Source organism: Python bivittatus, unplaced genomic scaffold (genome assembly GCF_059951505.1).
Source record: "Python bivittatus isolate LINGU-HERP-01145 unplaced genomic scaffold, Pbiv_v1 ctg000410_np1212, whole genome shotgun sequence".
In the NCBI taxonomy this organism is placed as follows: domain Eukaryota; kingdom Metazoa; phylum Chordata; class Lepidosauria; order Squamata; family Pythonidae; genus Python; species Python bivittatus.
In genome coordinates, this window is record NW_028277067.1 from 8,356,240 (window position 1) to 8,376,736 (window position 20,497).

Here is a 20,497-nt window from a genome sequence, read left to right on the forward strand (position 1 = left end):
GCTTGTGCCTCCTGGCTCTTTCTACATTCTGAGAGATGGTAGGGAAGACAAATATAACACTTGGCTGTACTAACATTAGCCATATGAAATGGTATCTTCAGCAAGACATAATGAGACAGGATGAGGCTCACATTGCCACCTGAAGATTACTTTGCTTTCTTTGTTTAATTTTAGTAGGGTTGTGAAGGGGTGCTGCAGAGGTAAGCACACAAAAGCTAGAGAAAAAGAATACAAACCGACTTTGTCAGGATCTTAAGAACTATAGAGACTGTAGGGGTGGAGGGAAGAAATCTGCTCCTGCAGCTTGTTGCAGGTACCATTATATATGCCTGTTCCTTGCATTTCAGGGTTCAGACAGTGATTTCTTCAAAATAGCACCACCCATGTGCAAAGGGGGGGGTATCAGTGGCTTATGGAAACCCCAAGATTTATGGGAGGAAGAACGGAAGACCAACAGATTGGCAGACTGAACAAAGAAGGAACCCCCAAAACAACCCAATGTTGCTCGGTTGTCGTGGAAGCTACTCAACTCTTAATTGAAGGAGAGGATGGGATGTACTGAACAAGGATGTTGAATAAGAACACTGTGCAAGGCAGCGTTTGGTTTCCCATTCCATGACTGCTTTTGCCTCTGTTCCCTGTATTTATATGCATTCAATGTATTCAGAGGAATAGGAATAAGAATTATACAGAGCCATATTGGGAGAGAATGATTGGCACTGTGGGCAAGCAGTGGGGGAGCAGGCTGGAGATGGCTGTACTAAGTATTTTGAGGAAAGAGATGTTATAACTACTCTCAAAGATATATAGCCATCAATTTCTCTGGCAAGAGGCAGAGAACTGCAAACTAGGCAAAGAATGTACTGTCTAATGCCAATTAGCGCAGGCAGGATCCTTTGCATCAGAGTTAACATCACAATTGTTTTAGGAAGACTGGCCCCATCCTTAATATCCTCCTGGGAGTCCCTCAAAACGTGGTTGTGTCAGCCGTCTTGGGGATCTCAAGGAAATGGCGAACTAGTGAGGTGATGCATTGCCTATAACATCAAATCCTCTCCTAGTCTTTTAATAATAACATTTCTGGTTTTTTTAATTGTAGAATGTTTTTAATATTGTTTATTTGTTTTTGTCTGTTTTTTTTTATTGTACGCTGCCCAGAGTTGTGTTTTGTGAAATGGGCAGCTATATAAATATGATGAAATAAATAAATAAATAAACAAAACAAAAATCAATGGAACAACACTAAGGACACTATCCATGGTGCAGCTGTGTCTTCTACTGCAGATAATTCACTGGACTAAGTGACTTCTGACATACATTTAGAAGATAAGATTAAATGATGGTGTGGTCAACAAATGTTTGAAGGCCATAATGGAAAAGATAGAGCATTTCTATTTTTGTATCCAAAGTAGAGTGGTACAATTTGTAATACTGATCTGTAATACTGATTTTAGTTCAAAGTGTGGTTTATAAACAGTGTCCAAGTTAAACACTCTTTCATCAATATGGAGAAAAAGGAAGGGTGTTTCTTTTTTTCTCTTTCAGTCTCAGACAAGTTCTTTCCCTTTTTTCCCCACTATTCCTATTCTCATTTCAGGTTTCTCTACCTTGTTAAGAGAGATAGAGCAGTTTCTTATTCTTAGCCTGCTATACTTCCATTCGATAAAGGTAGCACTAGAAAGCGTGGCACATTTATCCTAATGCTCCTCTATTTAACTTTCATTACCCTTAAACCATATGCCTGTGAGGAATGGAGATATTAATCTTTTAAACTATTATCTCTTTCAGATAAAGAGATGGAGCTATGTATCTTCCTTTCTTCTCTAATATTAAGAAAATTGCACATTTTCTAATGTTTTACATTTTCAGAACAAACCAGAACTGATTCCTTGCCATTTCAGCATGAACCCTGGCATAAATTAAAGCCTGGGTGCTCACTTCTCTCTAAGTGGGAGGGCCCTATCCTTTGGAGCCTCCAAAACAAAGTTCACCGTCCAGCTTGGCACTTGTTCTTGTTGACGTTAGGTTAGCAGGAAGAGCAAAGGAGACCTTTGGCAGGGTCTACCCATGTTTGCACAAAATGTGAAGCCAAGGAGCTGTGGACCATGCTGGCTGAGAGTATATGAACTGTCTGGAGTGCATGCAGCTTGCTCGCTCTGCAAAATTAATAGGTCATCTGAACTGCAGACCCAGACTAGAAGCTCCTTTTATATGCTAAGATCACAACTGATCATTTGTACTTTGTTTATTAATGAGACAAGAAATAAAAGTTATTTGTTCAGCAACTTTGCAAAATTATTCAGCAATTTTGTAAGAAATGGGCAGGGAACAGATTATGTTTTCTCACTTGGTCACAATAATCCAGCATTCTGTTCTGGATGGGAGAGCTGACCTGGTGTGCATAAGTGAGATCTGGGTGGGCCTGGAGTGGGGTGCTCCCCTCTTGGAAATATGCCCACCTAGGTTTTGGGGTTTGCATCAGCTGAGACGCCACTGGGGGGATGCTATTGTCATCCGCGAGTGGTTGAAGGCTCCTAGGGGCTCTGATCAGCAGATGTGAGACTCTCTGGCTGGAGCTGGGCCTCTGTGAACAGCTGGGATTGCTGCTGCTGTACTGCCTACTGGGCTACACAGCATCATCCCTACTTAAGCTGCTGGATTCTGTTGCTGGGCTGGCCATGGAGTCCCCGAGGCCGGCAGTCCTTGGCAACTTAATCTGCCTCTTGGAGATGTTGAGTGTGGGGTGACTCAGGAGTTCATGGCCTCCATGACAACTATGGACCTGTCCCAAGTAATGGAGGACCCAACGCACCCTGCAGGTTGCATGTCAGATCTGGTTTTTGTTTCAAGGCAGTTGCAGTGTGATCTGGTGTTGGAGGACATTACAATCAGTCCATTGCTGTAGGCAGATCACTCTTTGGCCACTCTTTGGCTCAAAGGTGCCACCCACCCCTGCAGGGAGGTAGGCCCTATTCAATCAGCCTGTCTCAGGCAATGTTTGATACTGTCAACCATGGCATCCTTCTGGACTGGCTGTGGGTTTCAGAATGGGGGCCACTGTGTTGCAGTGGTCCATCTCCTTCCTCAGTGGTCGCTTCCAGTTAGTGGGGAGAGATCATGCCCACGGCCGCTCATTTGTGGGGTGTCTCAGGTTTGACATTTTTCCCCTTCCTGTTTAACATCTACATGAAACTGCTGGGTGAGGTCATCCATCAGTTTGGGGTTCGGTATCATCAGTATGTGGATGATACCCAACTGTACATCTCGACCCTGGGCTGTGCAGTTGAAGCTGTCAAAGTACTGGCCCAGTGTCTGGAGGCTGTTTGGGTCTGGATGGGGAGGAACAGACTTCGGCTCAATCCTGACAATTCTGTTTGGGCCCCCTGGCTTTGGGATGTTTTCACCATTGGTCTTGGAAGGGGTTGCATTTCCACATTTAAGACTAGTGTGCAACTTAGGGCTCCTCCTGGACTTGCAGTGGCTGCTTGAAGAGCAGGTGGCAGCTGTGGCCAGAAGAGCCTTTGCAGAGATTCATCTTGTGCACCAGTTGCATGCTTTCCTCAACCTGGGGGCCCTTCAGATGGTCATTCATATCCTTGTCACCTCACAAGTGGACTACAGTATTGCAATGAGCTCTACATGGGATCTTAAAGCACTTTTAAGTTGAAAGGAGCCAAGTACATGTTTATGTTGACCAACAGATGATTGCTTTCTAGTATAGGATTCAAAGGAATGCGTTGGTGAAAGGACGACTTCCCTCTGCTGCTTCTATTATATTATTGCAAAACTTAGTGAAAACATTAGATCACAAGCTTGTATAAATAACAATGGGGAAAATATCATTAAAAAAACAGAGTTTTAATGAGCATTCATTCTTTTACTAACTGTAGTTGTGTGATAGTTAAAACGTTGATAGTCCAATTATAAAATACTTATGCAAATCTGTCTTGAATAAATTAGCATGGTTGGCAGAAATAAGTACTGCACAACTTCAGTTCCAACAAGAGTGTGCTAGATTCTTGAAAGTGGCTGTGGGAAGTCTGTCATCTACAACTGAAAGTGAAAGTGCAGGAAACTCCCAAGTGGTCGCCTAAAGCACTGAAATATTTACAACCACTCTCTATGTTGCTTCCTGCATTGTGTTTGGTTAGAATACACAAGATTCATGGGAACTGCTTTCCGGAAGATGACTCCCTTGATATACTCTCAGAGGCAGAAATGCCCCTAAATGTTTTTCTGCTGCTGGAACAGTTTTCTCTGAAAACTCTGAACACTTTAAGCTGCATTCTCTGGATATTCCAAAAGCTCGTCATTTCTGTAGAACTTGCCATTTGCTAATCATTTCTGTAGAACATTTTCAGTTTGCAAAATGATTTCAGTACTTATTTCTTTCATTTAAGCATTAAGTTTCCTTAAGAAAATAAGGGAGGGCATGCTCTAGAATTGCTCCAGCACTAACTCACATTATAGCCCTGTCCCATACAAGCTTAACTGAGACAAGGTGTTGTTAGTGTTGTGGAAACACCAGAAAGGGGGCACTTGACCTAGTAAACTATTACTGAGTTAGATTTAGTCCTTATTGAGCCCAGTCTTGCATAGAGTTAAGCTAACTCCACCCAGTCAGGCATATTGTGGGAACACCTAAACCTAGTCAGTTAACATGTCTTCTTGGTCCACCAAGAAAAAGAGCTGGAGAGAAGAGAGGCTGAAAAAGCAAGCCTCTTCATTACAGCATTCACTGCAAAGGCTTGTCAGCACAGTATATACCTCCTAAACCAGTGTTTCTCAGCCTTGGCAGCTTGAAGATGTGTGGACTTCAACTCCCAGGATTCCCTAGGCAGCCATGCTGGCTGGGGAATTCTGGGAGTTGAAGTCCACACATCTTCAAGCTGCCACGGTTGAGAAACACTGTCCTAAACACTGGCTGCATGGCCAGTGGGAATGGACTAGTTCTGTCAATAAGCCTTGCAACACTCTTCCAGCACAAGGGCCCAAGACACTGAATGTGGAGGAGGCAGGCGGGGATGTATTCTCAAAATGGTGATTATTGACCATGTTAATGTGATAGTGTACTACCAGAATCAGTAATGAGATCTGACAGGGGTAAGGCTGACTGGCATAAGAGTATTCTGAAAACAGGACCATTGAGTCATTCTCTCTCTAGCCTGCTTATGTGATCGCTGGCTGGTACTGGTATTCCCAAATTCCCGTGACACAGGCAGAAGAGCATCTGTGGAATCTGCCAAGGGATTGCCACAGATTGTCCAGAAGCTGCTGAATAATTCATAACCAGTCACAGATTCCTGGAAAACCATGACAAAAACAAAGAAGCAAACAAAAAAGTATTTTTCTCTTGTTTTGGAGCAAAGGAGGCAAGAAAAGGAACAGGATTACTAAATCGCATTGATGTTGAAGATTGACTACTTGCAGAATATAGCCCTAAGCGCTCCAGTCTGAAAATAATTTCCTGGAATATTGCTGGTTGGTTTAATAAGTGTAATGATATTTGTTTTACTCAATATTTAACTAATTTTGATATTATTCTATTACAGGAAACTTGGGTGCAGAATCATTTTTATCTTCAGGGCTTTACTCCATTTATTGTAAAGGCTTCTAGAACTTCCAAGAAAGGGCATAACAACGCAGGCTTAGCAATCCTTGTCTCAAGTGCTTTAAAGGTGGAGATAACCTTAGTAGGGCACTATGAACAATACGCTATTATAATCCAATTAAAATTAAAGAATTTTGATTTAATAAACATTTATCTTTCACCACTTAAAACACGATTCCAAATTAAATATATTTGGACAGAATTGGAACAATATATATACAATCTGCTTTAATATTCCCCCATACACCTTTTGTGATTCTGGGTGATTTAAATGCCAGAATTGGCCCTAAGAATGAAGCAATGTTAACCAAGTTTACCTTGGGCAAATGGATTGTGTGACAGACAGTCTAAAGATCAGAACATCAACTATGTGGGTTCTTGTTTAGCCAGTCTTTGTAATAAGTCAAATGTAATAATTTTAAATGGTACAATGGCACATGATCATCCTGGTGAATTCACGTTTACTTGTGGGTGGGGAGCAAGCATGATAGATTGTTTAACATCGACCAATTTATTTTCCTTGATCAGACTTTTAATGTCAGCTTCAGATCAGATAGTAATCATCAATCTATAATTTTAAGTTGTTAACCAATGATAAAGATGTTCGTCTGACCCAATATTATTCCTCAGATATTCTTCAGGAAGGCAATTTATATTGCAGGATTTCTTGGGCAGAACATTTAAATAATTATTTAGTTACAGTTTTAAACTCTACTCAAGCTTTAGATTTTAGATCATGTATAATAAAAGATGGGAGTTCTAACAAATCTCATCTGTAAAACTCTAGTATCTGGAGCATCCATTGCATCAGATTGAAGAAATACTTGACTGAGTATTACTTCTAGTTGGTTTGATGTGGACTGTGTCACGGCTAAGAAAAAATTAAGAGCTCTATATTTAGCATACAGAAAGTCTAATTTATAGAATCATAAAATCATAGAGTTGGAAGGGGCCTTGGAGGTCTTCTAGTCCAACCCCTTGCCCAAGGCAGAAGTCCTCATACCATCTCAGACAAATGGTTGTCCAATCTTTTCTTGAAAAGCTCCAGCGATGGAACATCCACAAGTCCAGGAGGCAAGCTGTTCCACCACTTAATAGTTCTCAGTGTCAGGAAATTCCTCCTTATTTCCAGGTTGGATCTTCCTCTGATGTGCTTCCACCCTTTGCTTCTTGTCCTACCCTCAGGTGCTATGGTGAATAAATCAACACCCTCTTCTCTGTGGCAGCCCTTCAAGTACTGGAAGACTGCTATCATGTCTCCCCTCAATCTTCTCTCAGTGAAGCTAAACATACCTAGTTCCTTTAGCTGTTCTTCATAGGATTTAGCCTCCAGACCCCTTATCACCCTCATCTCTGCACTCTTTCTGGGCCTCAGCATCTTTTATGTATTGTGGTGACTAGAACTGGACACAATATTCCAAATATGGCCTCACCAGTGTGGTGTAGAGCAGTACTATCACTTTCTTGATACCAATAGAAGAGAATATATGTAGCTCAGGGTTGAACTGTGGAGTCCTTGGGGTTCTCTGAGCTTGGTTCTTTTCTTTCAAACGTTTTGTTACCCGGCTAGGTAACATCTTCAGTGCTTCCCTTGATCTTGATACTATCTCTCTGTTGATGCAGCCCAGGACTGTTTTGGCTTTTTTGGCAGCTGCAGCACACTGCTGACTCATGTTTAAGCAGTGGTCCACCAGGGCACCTAGATCCCTCTCATAGGTGCTACTGTTGAGCCAGGTACTGCCTATGCTGTACCTGTGCACCTAGTTTTCCTGCCTAACTGCAGGACCTTACTTTCTCTCCACTGAACCGTGTCGTGTTGGATAGGGCCCAGTGCTCAAGTCTGTCAAGATCCTTCTGAATCTTGAATCTGTCTTCCGAAGTGTTAGCAATTCTGCCCAGCTTTGTGTCATCCACAAATTTTATGAGCACCCCTTCAATCCCCTCATCTGGATCATTTATCATCTAGGTCATTTATTTACAACAGCCTCCTTTAAGATATTATAAGCTGAAGAAAAATTATAAGATACTAATACGTCAGAAGAAAAAGAAAGCAAAGAGAGATTCCTAGTCATTATTAATAAATGTTTCTCTGTATAAATGTAATGGAATGGAATGTAAGATCTATGAACCAAGGCAAGCTGGATGTGGTCAAACATGAGATGACAAGATTGAACGTCGACATCTTGGGAATCAGCTAATTGAAATGGACGGGAATGGGTGAATTTAATTCAGGTGACCATTATATCTACTACTGTGGCCAAGAAACCCTTAGAAGAAATGGAGGTGCACTCATAGTCAATAAGAGAGTGGGAAAGGCAGTAATGGGGTACAACCTCAAAAACGACAGAATGATCTCAGTGCGTATCCAAGGCAAACCATTCAACATCACAGTAATCCAAGTCTATGCCCCAACCACTGCTGCCGAAGAAGCTGAAGCTGACCGGTTCTATGAAGACCTACAACACCTTCTAGAACTAGCACCAAAAAAAGATGTCCTTTTCATCATAGGGGATTGGAATGCTAAAGTAGGAAGTCAAGGAGTAATCGGAGTAACAGGCAAGTTTGGCCTTGGAGTACAAAATGAAGCAGGGCAAAGGCTAATAGAGTTCTGTCAAGAGAACAAGCTAGTCATAGCAAACACTCTTTTCCAACAACACAAGAGACGACTCTACACATGGACATCACCAGATGGTCAATACCGAAACCAGATTGATTACATACTTTGCAGCCAAAGATGGAGAAGCTCTATACAGACAGCAAAAACAAGACCAGGAGCTGACTGTGGCTCAGATCATGAGCTTCTTACTGCAAAATTTAGGCTTAAATTGAAGAATATAGGGAAAACCACTAGACCACTCAGGTATGACTTAGATCATATTCCTTGTGAGTACACAGTGAAGGTGATGAACAGATTTAGAGGATTAGATTTGGTAGACAGAGTGCCTGAAGAACTATGGACGGAGGTCTGTAACATTGTACAGGAGGCAGCAACTAAAACCATCCCAAGGAAAAAGAAATGCAAGAAAGCAAAATGGCTGTCTGATGAGGCTTTACAAATAGCTGTGGAAAGAAGGAATGCGAAAAGCAAGGGTGAAAGGGAAAGATATAAGCAACTGAATGCAGATTTCCAGAGAATAGCAAGGAGAGATAAGAAGGTCTTCTTAAATGAACAATGCAAAGAAATTGAGGAAAACAATAGAATGGGGAAGACTAGAGATCTCTTCAAGAAAATTGGAGATATCAAAGGAACGTTTAGTGCAAAGATGGGCATGATAAAGGACAAAAAAGGCAGGGACCTAACAGAAGCAGAAGAGATTAAGAAGAGGTGGCAAGAATACACAGAAGAACTATACAAGAAAGATCTTAATGTCCCTGATGTCCATGCTGATGTGGTCACTGACCTTGAGCCAGACATCCTAGAGAGTGAAGTCAAGTGGGCCTTAGGAAGCATTGCTAACAACAAAGCTAATGGAGATGACAGTATTCCAGCTGAGTTATTCAAAATACTAAAAGATGATGCTGTTAAAGTGCTGCACATAATATGCCAGCAAGTTTGGAAAACGCAACAGTGGCCATGGGATTGGAAAAGGTCAGTTTACATTCCAATTCCAAAGAAGGGCAATGCCAAAGAATGCTCAAACTATCGCACAATTGCACTCATTTCACATGCTAGCAAGGTTATGCTCAAAATCCTACAAGCTAGGCTTCAGCAGTACGTGAACCGAGAACTACCGGATGTACAAGCTGGGTTTCGAAGAGGCAGAGGAACTAGAGATCAAATCGCCAACATTCGCTGGATCATGGAGAAAGCACGAGAGTTCCAGAAAAACATCTACTTCTGCTTCATTGACTATACAAAAGCCTTTGATTGTGTGGATCACAACAAACTGTGGCAAATTCTTAAAGAGATGGGGGTACCAGACCATCTTACCTGTCTCCTGAGAAATCTGTATGCGGGCCAAGAAGCAACAGTTAGAACCGGTCATGGAACAACCAATTGGTTCAAAATAGGGAAAGGAGTACGACAAGGCTGTATACTGTCACCCTGCTTATTTAACCTATATGCAGAGTACATCATGAGAAATGCCAGGCTGGAAGAATCACAAGCCGGAATTAAGATTGCAGGGAGAATCATCAACAACCTCAGATATGCAGACGATACCACCCTAATGGCAGAAAGTGAAGAAGAACTAAAGAGCCTCTTGATGAGGGTGAAAGAGGAGAGTGCAAAAGCTGGCTTGAAACTCAACATTAAAAAAACTAAGATCATGGCATCTGGACCCATAAATTCCTGGCAAATAGAAGGGGTAGAAATGGAAGCAGTAACAAACTTCATTTATTTGGGCTCCAAGATCACCGCAGACAGAGACTGCAGCCATGAAATTAAAAGACGCTTGCTCCTTGGGAGGAAAGCTATGGCAAACCTAGATAGCATATTAAAAAGCAGAGACGTCACCTTGCCGACAAAGATCCGCATAGTCAAAGCTATGGTTTTTCCAGTAGTAATGTATGGCTGTGAGAGCTGGACCATAAAGAAGGCTGAGTGCCGAAGAATTGATGCCTTTGAACTGTGGTGCTGGAGAAGACTCTTAAGAGTCCCCTGGACTGCTAGGAGGTCAAACCAGTCAATCTTAAAGGAAATCAACCCTGCTTGCTCATTGGAAGGATTGATAATGAAGCTCAAGCTCAGATACTTTGGTCACCTAATGCGAAGAGAGGACTCTTTGGAAAAGACCCTGATGCTGGGAAAGATTGAAGGCAAAAGGAGAAGAGGACGGCAGAGGATGAGATGGTTAGATAGCATCACTGAAGCAATGAGCATGAAACTGAGCAAACTCAGGGAGGCAGTGAAGGACAGGAAGGCCTGGCGCAATATGGTTCATGGGGTCACGAAGAGTCGGACACGACTTAACGACTGAACAACAAGAACAACATAAATCTGGAGTTTGAGTCATGGCAACTGGACTTTTCTTTTGGTTTGATATATTTTGCTGCTTGTCCAAGCAGCTTCTTTCACTGTTTGTCCAAGCAGCAAAACATATCAGACCAAAAGAAAAGAAGTCCAGTTGCCATGACTCAACCTCCAGATAATTCCACCTGGATGGCTGAGAATCTTCATCAACATATTCTCTGTACAAAGACTCCAAACCTTTTTGGAAATTAATTTCCAGGGCTCTCACTGCTCCCTCAGTCCCGGATTGCTGTATCTCTAACATCTGGCAATGATCAATCTAACTTTCTTCTGCAGTTGATCTCACTATTTGAAATATACTCTTTCCTCTCCGAATATTGCAAGAGTACAGCTTACATGAGAATTCAGTCTACGTGCCTAGTGATCTAAGAGATTTAGTTTGCAATTCTGCAAGTTATATCAGAGGTTTTGGGACAATGTGTTATCTTTTCTGAAATGTTATTTTTACTTTCTTTCTGATTGTGACACGTGTTCTCTGTGAAAAAGGGAACTGACTACTTTCTTTCGGTGGTAGCTAGGAAAAAAATGAAAGCCGGTGTCATACTTTTATTTTGGAAGGAGCCTGAGTGTGGACAATTATTTGAAAGAATTATTCATATGTTAAAGATAATCAAAAGACAATTTTATAGATTATCTATAATCTAAAATCTAAGCATTTTATCAAATAATCTTTCAGCTTATCAAGCAATACAGTGGAAAGTTTTTAAATGAAAAATAAATAGGTTACAGGATTTAAAAAGTACTTGAACTATGTAACTTTGTTTAATTAACTTTATGTAATCTCAGAAACTGCAGTATCAAGCATTGCTAAACCATCTGGGCATTTCTGAAGTTAACTTCAGCCTTTGAGGAAAGTGGGGGAACTGTTTACATCTGAGGGAAATATCTGTTCCTCCTATGTACCTTTCTGCTAGGACATCTGGATGATTTCATTTATAACTTAGTTCTTACTACCAATATTAATTTCCTTATAATATTACAAAAAGCAACTACTCTGCCTGGACCCCCATAAAAAACTGCCTGCATGAGTAAAGACTCAATCATCAATGATTATGGTTCCCATAGTTATCCTTAGACAGACAAGCTGGATGTACAACATTTTATAAAAACTGGAAGCAGAGTCCTGGTGTACAGTATCTGCAAGTCATTGAATCCTGGTTTAAAATATTTCCTTTCAGCACTAAAAGCAGAAAATGACACCTCAGGAACCTTGGCTGAGATTAAATCCTGCAGATATTATCATGGACAGAGGTAAAGTAGGCAACTGATCTCATAGAGACATGTTAGTTGTGATTTTCATAATCCTGAATCAACTGCATCTAGAAAACATTAAGAATTAGTTTCCATTTCTAATTATTATCATACTGTCTATCGCTGGACTAATTTCTTATTATATTACTAATTTGTTTTGCATATTTGTTAACAGTTAATTTTGGTAAATCTTACAGCAGAGAGTTCTGCAGATGACTTGTCTGTTAGCTACTTCTATGGTGAGCATTGTATTTCTTGGAAGGACTCCCTGTTCTGGTAAGTTGAAGGGAGAATGATACAAGTCATCCTACCACAACTCTTCTTTATTGCAGAGTTATTTGTGTACCACATTCTCTGACCCTGAAAGAAGGGATCCCAGCCAGAAACTTATTTAAAAAGAGAGAGAGAAGGGAGAGAGAAGAATCTGAAACTTGGCCAGAATATTTAGATGTGTAGCTTATCAGCTAATTGTTTATTGTTTGGTTTGGTGTCTCTCCACATTAAATATTTTGTTATGTACCATGTAGTCATGTTTTCTTGCAGAAAGAAGGGTTTGTTTATTTCAACCTTCCCCATCTGGTGCCTTCCAGATGTGTTAGACCTCAACTATAACCATGACCGTGCTGAATCAAGATAATAGAAGTGGTAGTTCGTCACAGAACATGTAAACAATGGGGGAGGTGCTTTTTGATAACCCATTATGAAAAAGCAGCATGAAAACCAGTATCTTCTGCCTCATTGCTCTGTAAAGGAGAAGAGCACATGGGTTACTTAGAGCTGGTTGATAATACAGTAACTCTTAAAGTTGTTAGAGTAATGGCTGAAGTGCGATTCATACCAAAGGGTGGAAAATAAAAGATTTTGGCTGTTTTTATTATTCATTCAGACTAGAGATCTCTAAAGAAAGGCACATGATTTATTCTCAAGTCACATCTCGTAAGATCCATTAAACTGATTTGTTTTGCCAGCATCATTTTAATGTATTAAACTGGTCTAAATGTTATTTCAATGGACAAGATTATAAACCCCCAGGTTCTCTGCATTTCCCATACATCCAAAATGTAGCTTTTCTCCATATTTCAGGACTTGATCCAAAAGCACTTATAGCCTAATTCTTATATAATGTAACAGTGGTACCTGAAGTCAAACAACCTTTTTATTTTTTATCTTGGAGAAGAAAATAATTATACAATTGGCCATCACTGAATAATAAATGGAGAGCCATGCAAAGCATTAAAAAGAGTTGCTTCACAACAAGCATTAAAGCAAGCACTTTCTTCTGAGCATTAAAACAGCACATTCTTTGGAAGACTTTGAAAATTTCCTCCAGTTGTCTATACATTCATGTGTGCACAGAAAACACTTCTGCTGGATCCACCAGTGAAGCACATAGCTGTGCAAGGACATGCATATGGAAACAACTTTTGCAGCAGCTGCAAAAGTTTTGCAAAGAAAGTGATTGCTTTAACACTTCAAACAGAGGTCTGTTGTTCTCACTAAGACGTTTTATGAAGCATTTCTTTCAAATACTTTGACAGCCCTAACAAGAACCTTCCAAGTGACAGGGAAGAGAGGTTTTACAAAAATTAGCTGAGGAAGTTGTTTTAATTTTAAGAATTGGAGTAGAGATGGGTCAGAACAATAAATAATGATTTATTTGGACTAGTAATTTGGAGGTTTATTTGTGGTGTAATTTATTCTCATTTTGCAAACAAAGAGCTGAAGCTAAGAAAAAAGAGAGATGAATAAGTTGCTTGAAGAGCACAATGTGATACTCTTTGTAAAAGATGTAACTTTGGGAGAAGTCCCTCGGAAGAGCTTCAGATCCAAGGCCTAAGAAATAGTATCAAAGTCTGCTTAACACCAGTAACTTCTGAGTGGAATAACTAGATTACTTAAAACAACTGTTCAAGAAAAATAAACAGAATGCTAAGCTTTTAATTTACAGGACAGCCAAGCAAATGATCAAGTCTGTGGGTGACAATGTTGGAGGAAAAACTGAAGGAATGATGCTTGTTTCTCACAAGAAAAAATGGAGTATGGACTAATTTTCTTTGTATGCTTTAAATTTTACCGTTATAAAATGAAGAGTTATGCCAACAAAACAATAGCAAATCAAAAATTAAAACCAAGTAAGAGCCCACAAAATGTCATACTTTCTCTCCTTCTAGATTTGCTGAAACTTTGATCTGTCCATCAAATAAACAGGCTTATTTTATCAGCTAGTAAATCCAGTAATATAAAGATCAAATAAAAATCAGATATAAATTGGATTGTACTGATAATCTGGAATGAATTCTTATAGAAGCAAACTACATCTCAATGTAAAGCACAAGGATAAAACAAACAGAATATACACAAAACTGTGAAATCAGAATAAAAGGACCATGATTGTTCTGAAAATATTGTTGGCAAGGTATAAATGCTCTGAATAAATTATGAACAACTCAGGACTACATATTATCCTTCAACACCTGTATATAACAGAAATAAGCATATGCTTTCATTATTAGAAATAAAAAATGTTAACTTAGCAAAAATTGTAAATAAATTTTGGAAGAACACAAATGACATGAAGTTCTGGTAATATTTAGTGCTAAAGATATGCAAAATTCTGTCAGGAGGCCAAGACTTTTTCACAGAACTGTCATTTACAAAACATTGTGCATTTCTATTCAGAGATATATCCATTGTTTTCTATAGAGTTTATTTACAATAATGGAATGTAATGGAGTTTTGCAGTATCGCAAGCTCCTAAAATTAATTTGTGTGATCCTTCCTTTAAGAAAAGTAATTATATCACTGCAGTTAGAGTTCACTAAAAAATAAACACTAACTTTTTATAATTAAGCTATAGATCACAAACTTTGCACTACTATAACTATCCAGTGTGTGCTTGCCCATATAAAGTAGGAGTACGTTTTGAAAGCGCTCCTGATTTTCCTGTGCAAGCTTGGTCAGGTTTAAAAGGGGTTGCAACTTCCCTCTAAGGTGCTTATGACTCCCCCAGTTTGAGAATCTTTTGGGGTATAAGATTGCAGGCCTGATCTAGATCCAATGTACTGTACACAATTTTATTGGCATGAGGCCAAGGATTCAACTGTTGTTCCAAGGCTAAACTTTAAATTCAATTTTAATGCTATTTGCTGTTTTATTTGTTTGGGATTGTAAATAAAATGAATGAAAAAAATGCTAATAGAAGATTGAGGGGAAACCTTAGAAGTCTCTCTAAGGTTTATGAAACAACACAGAAGGATGATCATGATTCACCCTATCAATAAAATATCAATCATTCCTAATTAGTTTACTAGCGGCATCTTTAGTTTGACAGTAGTGCCCAAAATCTGGCAATTGTAAGAGTTGCCTTGGGATCTCTGTCAGACAGCAGAAGCGTAGCATATTCACAATCAAATATGCCTGGTATTTTTTTAATAGAGGCGAGATCAAATTCTGAGGGGTCCTGACATAGATTTTATGCCTACAGACCATCCTCCACTGACTTTGCCTCTGCACTCCACTGACTCTGCCTGTTGCAAGGACAAAATCTTTGTGCAAAAGAAGCCCCTAAAATTTGTCTTTCAGGATATTGGATGGTAAGACATTTATGAGGGGCTTTTTTTGGCTGTATCACTTAATGTAATAAGCTTTGCAATATTTATATTTAGTTCTGTTTCAGGTCAACCTCTTGACTAATAAACTTACAGATAATAAAATGCTGGTTTGAGCAGTGCTGACAAATGATTGATTCCTTGCAAGTTATGTATACCTAAATTCCCTAGGGTTGGGTGGGATTGGTTGCTATATTATTTTGTTTTATGATTGATTTCCTATAAGTTAATATATTTTAATTCTATTTTATTTTTGCTGAATTGCAGGTAGTCCTCACTTACTGACTGCAGTTGGCACTGGCAATTCTGTTGCTAAGTGACACAGTTGTAAAGTGAAATGTCACATGACCACACCGCACATAGGACATCTGTTTGTCAGTTCTGGCCATGGTTGTTAAGCGAATCATCTGCAGTTGTTAAGTGTGATGTTATGTGACCACAACTTACAACTTCCTGCTGGCTTCCCTATTGACTTTGCTTGTTAGAAGCCGGCAGTGAAGGTCACAAATGGCAATCACGTGACCATGGGACACTGCAACTGTCATAATTGTGTACTGGTTGCCAAGTGCCCAAATTGCGATCACGTGACCGCAGGGATGCTTTGACGGCCACAACTTCGAGGACCAGTCATAAATCTCCCTTTTCAGCACTGTCATAACTTCTAACGGTTGCTGAACAAGCTGTCAGTAAGTGAGGACTACCTGTATATTATGCTGTTGAGGGCCTTTGTATTGAACAGCCAGTAAATATATTTTGAGAGAAAGAAGGGTGGGGGAGGAAATATGCTAATAAAAACAACAGCAACTCCTAACAAGAACTTTGCGTACAGTCAGGACAAAAGCTTCCCTTGGTTCTTTTGTAATAGCAGCCAGAATAGTCATGCCTATAGTAAACCTCTGACGATCTTTAGCTGGACAGTTAAAGGCTATGAAACTGGTTGTTCCAGCCTGAAAGCCCAGGCTATGCATCCCCCCAAATTCACTTTATCATCATAATGTAGCTTCTGGTTTTTCACCATATCAGTCTAAATACCGATAAAATTACTTCCACTTATTCGTGGCAGTATACTGAGTTGAGCAGCATATAGAGGCATCAGCAACCAAACTGGTATAGAGCTTAATCTGAATCATGTTGTTTGCATATTGCCATGATGCAGCAAAGAGGAAAAATGCTATCACTTGTTGGTATTATTTGACAGAAGCTTTAGGGAACGCTCTGTCCACCTGCTTTCTTCAACTCCATACATATTATGTGGAGTTAAAATAGTTGGAACGGTATGAGTTTATTTTTATCAGCCTTTCCTTAAAAGTCCAGGATGATTAACCAGTTCAAATTCAATAAAATAATCAGAGATCAAAAGCTACAATAACAAGAGGAAGAAACAAAATTAATAAAAATAGAAGCCACAGGCAGAAACAATTAAGATTGCATAAAATCTTGATCTTAGCGGTTTTCAGTACCATTGACCATTAGATCCTTCTGGCCCACCTGTGGGAATTAGAAGTGGGAGGCATGGCATTGAGGTGACTCTCCTCCTTTCTCTGTGATCAGGACCAGTCGCAGTTGGCAAGAGCAGAGCAATAGAGCCTGAGGCCCCTGTCTGTGGGATACTGTAGAGAGTAAGGAAGATGACCTTGACAGAGATAGGCCAGATCCATTACCAAAGTGACAAGGGGAAAAAGATGACTTAAGTCCAAAACAAGAAGGTATGCCCCTCCCCTGCCCCACCTTTACAGTTCTAGAAACTGGAAGGGTCCCTTCTGAGACGTTTGCCATGTCCACATTCCTTTTGCAGACTCAGCTGTTGCTTGTCTTTCTGTTGTCTAGTCTGAGGCTCTTCCACCTGTCTTCCAAGGTCATTCCCATACACCATTACATCACCTCCCTAATTCACAAGAGTATGGGGGCGGGGGCAGGAGAATTAAAGCACGGTCAGACTTGCAAGATTCTATTACTATTGCCAATACTAATAAAAGTAGTTTGAGACTTCTTGTGGAGTTGATTTCTTGGCTTGTCTACATAGTGAGGCTGACAGGTACCTCAGGGCTCCACACTCTTGAACCTTCTGTTTCACATCTCCATGAGGCTGCTGGATGAGATCATCCATCTGTTTTGAATCAGACGTCATCAATATGTGGATGATACCCAATTAGACATTTCAACCCCATACTAATGAGGTCATGCTATCAAGGTCTTTTCTAAATACCTGGAGGCTGTGGGGGACTGGATGAGGAGGAACAGACTTAAATTCAACCCTGACAAGACTGACTGGCTGTGGGTTTTGGATCCTCTCCCCCGGCCCCAACCCCAGACTCAAGGATGTTTCATCTTTAGTCCTGAAAGGGATTATACTTTCCCCTTTATGACTAGCATGCAATTTCCATTCTTAGACTCATCACTCCTACTCGAGGAGGTAGCAGCTGTAGCTAAAAGGCCTTCACGCAAATACATATTGTGCACCAATTATCCCCTTACCTGCACTTGGAAGCTGCAACTTGTCCAGAACGTGGCAGCCCAGAGCATATCTTGTCAGGCCCATGTAACACCTTTGCTCTGTGACCTGCACTGGTTACCAGTAGGCTTCTGGGTACAATTCAAGGTGCTAGTTATTACTTATAAAGACCTTCATGGCATAGGATCTGGTTATCTAAAGGCCTGTCTTCTGTGGCTTCACCGATCTGTATGATTGGGCAGAACTGGCATGCTCCAGGTCCATTAAGCGGTGTCACCTGATGGAACTTAGGAAATATGCCTTCTCAACAGTAGCAGCTCCCCTCTGGAATACCATCTCCCCAATATATGTCTGGCTCTCATCCTGGCTGTGTTCAAAATTGCTCTGAAAACCAGGCCTTGGGTTAGATTGGATGGCAATTGCATGCTCATTGTGTTTTAATGGTCTTTTTTCTTCTGGCATTTGTTTTTTTTTTAACTGTATTACAGTATATTATTGTTTTCACTTTACCACCCAGAGTTGTAAAGTTGGACAGCCTTATAAATGAATTTAAAAAATGGTTCACATAAACAGCTTTCCAAGTAGATGTGTAAACCCTTTACATGATGGGAGTAATCCTCAAGATTTCTTGGTCAATCAGAAATCCAACAACACTGGGGAAGGAGGCAAAAAACTACTATAGACAAAAGAACTCACCATTTTGCTCCTCATAATGAGTGAAAACTTGTGCTCTAGTTCATATACTTTTTTTGCAGTGAAGAAAAATATATTTGCCCAAAACCAGCTTGAAATATATAACTAGGCTTGAGAGGCAAGAATGCTAGCTACATTTGACTAAGAACAGCAAGGCAGTCTGAATGCTGCATGTGAAAGTGAAATGAGCAAAGTATGGTGTGGGAGAAACTTTTTTTTAGAATTTTTAAAAACATATTGGAAGGTACTTTTTTCTCTAGAGTTCTAATTTAAAGATCAAGAGGCATCAAAAAGGAGTGTAGGAGCCTTGAAATTGCCTATCAGCTGTTTGCCTTTACATAAGTCTCCAACTATAGCCTTCCCTAATATATTGTTTATTATTGTATTTCAACTTGAATTGTAGAACAGAAACATTTTCCTGTCATGCTGTTTCTTTCACAAGACATACCATCAAATTTATTTGCTGTGGAAATAAAGCTTATATCCCCATTCATTCTTTATCAATGGAGCCAATAGCATTAGGGGAAGAGGTGAGCAGGGGAAATTTTTAATTGCACCAGGATAAAACATCAAAAGTTTCTCTGTAGTTATTTGCCAAATTGTACAGGAAAATGTATTAATACCTGTTGGTTTTAAAATTAAGTTTTATTCCAAGATTAGTTAATCTATCCTATTTTAGTTCAGTGGAAATCTAAGAACCCTGAGATTTGGAAATACGGGTTTCCAAACTGATTATCTGCTTCTGGAAGTACTTCAGACTCTGACGTCGTTCGCAGAACCTGCATCTACAAGTTTCCTCCACCACCCTTACTGGGTGCTGTAGCTTTTTAGAACTGCTTTATGGTATTTATTTATTTTTATTTATTAAACAAATTTATATGGCCACCCAACTCACACATGGTGACTCTGGGCACCTTACAGAATTAAAACCCATGATAAAAAAAACCAAGAAACCCCCCCAACACCTCTGGCAGCAACCAATGCACTCAGACTAACCATTTGATCAGCTCCGTATATGAAATGACGTTCTATATTAACTGCCATATTGTAATTGCTTTGTAGGTTTATATGCGCACACATGAAAAGATAGAAAATTGTTGAGTTAGGGCTGTAATTTGAATGAAAGCCTGACATATGTTTCTGTTTACTTGTACTGTACTACAGTTTACCAGTACTACTAATCAGTACTATTACAGTTTACGAGTACTACAGTTTATTAATATTATTACTATATTATTACTGAGTAACTTCAACAACTCTGTTTTTGGCTTCAGAGACTTGCAATTTAAAATTTGCTACAGGAGAGACCAACATTATTTCTCACAAGATTTTTATTGTCCAATTTTCCTGTTTCACACAAAGGATTTCACTGTGGCTAGGGGACACAAGTATTGCTCTTTTACTTTGCTCATATTTTCAACACATTATTCTAGTTTAATACAACTTTGCAAACACAATGGAAAACTGTTAAGAAGGAAGACTGAATAGCGCTCCAAGTCTCTACCTTCTGTTAGAAATTATCTACCTAGAAGCACCTTTGCATAAAAAAGGCATGTTCATGCCATTACGTGCTTCGTATATGATACAAGCTGTCTATGCGTGGCAGGTTTTTTTGTGCCAAAGATTTCTGTGTACCAGTTAGTTTTGGGGAGGTTTTTCAAGGGAAAGTTGTGGAGGGAGAAAGGCAGCAACTGGAAAGCACACTCTGCATTGTTAGAGCTGTGTTTTATTTTTTGCGTCTTAGCGTGTAGTAGTGAGAACTCAGCCTTGTTCAGTAGGTTAGAGTATGTGAACTCAGAAAACTGGGTTGAGTTTAGCAATGGCAATGCTAATCCTGTGTTGAGCAAACAACCAGAGACCAAAAGAAGGCCATGTTTTTCTTCTGCCCCCACTCCCATAACTTATATATC